Below are 3994 nucleotides of genomic sequence, written 5' to 3' on the forward strand. Positions count from 1 at the left end.
ATCATCATCATCATCATCATCATCATTATTATTATTATTATTATTATTATTATTATTATTATTATTATTATTATTATTATTATTATTATTATTATTATTAAGGCGGCAAGCTAGTAGAATCGTTAGCACGCCAGGCGAAATGCTTAGCGGTATTTCATCTGCCGCCACGTTCTGAGTTCAAATTCAGCCGAGGTCGACTTTGCCTTTCATCCTTTCGGGGCCGATTAAATAGGTACCAGTTACGCATTGGAGTCGTTGTTATCGACTTGTTCCCTTCCTGCAAATTTGAGGCCTCGTGTTTTCAGTATAAAGATTTATCCTAAATATTGATACACTAACTTTTTGTTTTTGTACGTACCTGTGGTGTGTGTCACACTTACTTCAAAGGAAGAGGCAAAAAGGTTGAAGCAAGAGGTACAAAGAAAATAGAAATGGAAGGTGTTAAGCAGAGGCGGTATACTTGAAGAGAGTGGCAGAGCGGGAGAGAGGGGAGAGACAAAGAAGAAGTGAGAGAGAAAGACAGAGAGTGAGGTAAAAAGGTTGAAGGGAGAGGTACAAAGAAAAATAAAAATAAAAGGTGTTAAGCAGAGGAGCTATACTTAAAGTGAGTGGCAAAGCGGGAAAGAGGAGATAGAGAGGATGTGAGAGAGAAAGAGAGACAGTATTTTCAGAGTAGACCGATGCATACATCGAGAGAAAAAGATACATATATACATACACACATTGTTAAATTAAAAGCAGGAGAGTGGCGGGACAGAGAGGAAGTGAGACAGAAAGACAGAGAGAGACAGTGAGTGGTGACTGAAAGGAAGCTGGCGTTCGTTTTGTGCTTTTAAATGTTTATCACTATTTTCAGAGCAGACTGATACATACATCGCAAGAAAGTAAATAGATAGATCGAAAGAAAAGTTGATACATAGCTACATTGTTAAATCAAAAACAAATAACTGCAGCAAATATTGGATGTCACTTCTACTTTTCATTACCACTCGAGGATAAAATTAACTTGCAAGTGACCGAGTACTCCACAGACATGCATACCATTAACGTCATTCTCAGGGAGATTCAGCCTCACACAGAATACAACAAGGCTGATTCCTTTGAATTGCAGCTACAACTCATTTTGGCCAGCTGAGTGGACTGGAGCAAGATAAACCTTCAAGTGGTTGGAAGAAAACGAAAAAAGATCCTATATAAGGGCATGAAAATCTTTTTAGTCGTTAGCGTCACTATGAGTGTTAATCTGCTCCTAACAGCGGCATTTGTGAGTCACACAGATCTGGAGGCTAAGCCCCCAGATAAACACCGATGCGTCCCCATAACTTAGCTGTTCGACAGAAACGAATGATAGAATAAGCACCAGGCTTACAGGAAATAAGTCCAGGAGTCGATTTCTTCGACTTAAGGGCGGTGATCCAGCATGGCCACAGTCAAATGACTGAAACAAGTAAAAGAATAAAAGAATACCAGAAAATTGTTCTGTACCACTAAACCAAGAAGGTTCTATGAATATGTACGATGTATTTTAAGGCCAAACAGTAATTCTGTTTACGTTGCTGAGATATTTTGGTTGGATTATATAGTTACCGGTTTTACACTTCTTTCTATATGCTGTAAGTGTCACAATATAGAAACATTTCTCATGGCATCAGCACTCAATTTACAGATGTTTTCACGGATCCAGTTAGTTATTATTACCTCCGCCTTAGCGAAGGCGGAAGTATTGTTTTCAGTCGTGTTTGTTTGTCTGTCAGTGAACAAGATATCTCAAGAACTGCTGGATGGATTCGGATGAACTAATTAGATTTTGGGATCGATCCGGTACCGGACAAGGATTCTGGATTATATTTCAGATTTATTTACTTAATTTTTTGAGAGCGGTCGGGTTCATTTTTTAGTATTCTCGTTTGTGAGAGCAGTCGAGTTTATTTCAGATATTCTATTTTAAAAATCATCTCCGGTGAGAGAACGTTGGTGTCGCCTTGGCGGAGGTTTGCGCCCTCTGAGTGCCCTTGTTACCTCCGCCTTAGCGAAGGCGGTGGTGTTGTTTTCCGTCGTGTTTGTCCGTGGACAAGATATCTCAAGAACCACAAGATGGATTCGGATGAAACTTTTAGGGATGTTTGGCCTCGTGACGGGCATGAACTGATTAGATTTTAGGATTGATCAGGTACCGGACAAGGATTTGGGATTGTTTGTTATATTTACTTTACACGATTATGATCTTACGTTGACTTTCAAGTCTTTCTCAATTACCTCCCTTTAGGTTGTTTCCAAAATTTTATTTTCGTTTCTCTATTATTAATTTTACTCGCATCTCTATCTTTGTAGAAACTGTTGGATAAAGAAATCAAACTACATAAACAAACGGCAGCAAAACCGTTCAGAAATTAAATAACACTAACATATATTTTTAATATATATATTACTAGCTGGACCCGTGAAAAATTCACGGAAAACATAAAAAATGTAAGCATCTGTAAACAGTGTACTGGTGCCATGAGAAATGTTTGTACATTATGACCGTCTGTCTTTACGTTCTGAGTTCAAATTCTGCCGAGATCGACTTTGCCTTTCGTCCTATTGCGATCGATAAATTAAGTACCAGTTGTGTACTGGGTCAATCTAATCAACTTCCCCCCCACCACCACATCTCCCCACAAAAAATTCAGGCCTAGAAAAGTATATTGTGACAGTTACAGAATATAGAAAGTAATGTAACACCAATGACTATATAATCCAATCAAAATATCTCAGTCACACAAACGGAATTATTATTTAACCTTAAAATACATCGTACATATTCAAAGAACCTTAATGTACAAATTGAAATGCAAAAGAACGAAATAATAAATGGATTTATGAATGAAAGTTTGATAATTGCATTTATTTCCACCACGCGACACTTATTATTGCAAACATGCTTTAACTGATCTAAACTATACAAACACACACAAATACATTCATATATGTATGTCTCGAGTTGTAGCAGTAATTCAAAGGGGTCAGCCTTGTCATATTCTGTGTGAGGCTGAATCTCCTTGAGAACTACGTTAATGTTATGCATGTCTGTGGAGTACTCAGCCATTTGTGGGTTAATTTTATCCTCGTGTCGTAATGAAAAGTGAAATTGACATCCAATGTTTACTGTGTGTATATATTTATGTATGAACTGTTTTTTGGACTTAGGTATCTACTGTCTCTCTTTCTCTTTCACTTCCTTTGTGTCCCTTTTCTCTCTCGCTTTTGATTTAACAATGTGTATATGTATCTACTTCTCTTGCGATGTGATAAACATTTTAAAACACAAAACGAACGCCGTCACCACTCACTGTTTCTTTCTCTCTTATGTCCTCTCCGAAATATTTAAAAACACAAAACGAACACTGTCTCTTTCACTCTCTCTCTCTCGCTTTCCCACTTCTTTGAAGTAAGTGTGACGCACACAACAGGTACGTGCAAAAACAAAAGTTATTGATATATTATACATACATATTAACACTTTACAGTATACTTACATATATACATACAACTAGTATACATCGATCTAAAACAACAGGAATACTAAAGGAGGGCCGGAATTTAAGAGAAGAGAAAACCAAAAGTTATGCTATTCATTTAAAAATTCCTAAGTAGAACTTATTATTACCCTCGCCTTTGAAACTATTTTGAATGGTGAGAATTTGTTAACTTTGGCTTGTATTAGATAGGGATAAACTATTTATTACTGTTACTAAATTTTCTACAGCCATCTTCACATTCCATGATTACCATTAAGATCGATCAGGTACCGGACAAGGATGCTGGATTATTTTCCCGTTTTATTTTTTAACTTAATTTTTGAGAGCAGTCGGGTTCATTTTTAATATTCTCGTTTGTGAGAGCACTCGAGTTTATTTAAGATATTCTAATTTTAAATTCATCTCTGGTTCTTCGTTGAGAGGACGTTGGTGTTGCCTTGGTGGAGGTTTGCGCTGAGTGCTCTTGTTGTTGT

This window comes from Octopus bimaculoides, chromosome 14 (assembly GCF_001194135.2).
Source record: "Octopus bimaculoides isolate UCB-OBI-ISO-001 chromosome 14, ASM119413v2, whole genome shotgun sequence".
In the NCBI taxonomy this organism is placed as follows: Eukaryota; Metazoa; Mollusca; class Cephalopoda; order Octopoda; family Octopodidae; genus Octopus; species Octopus bimaculoides.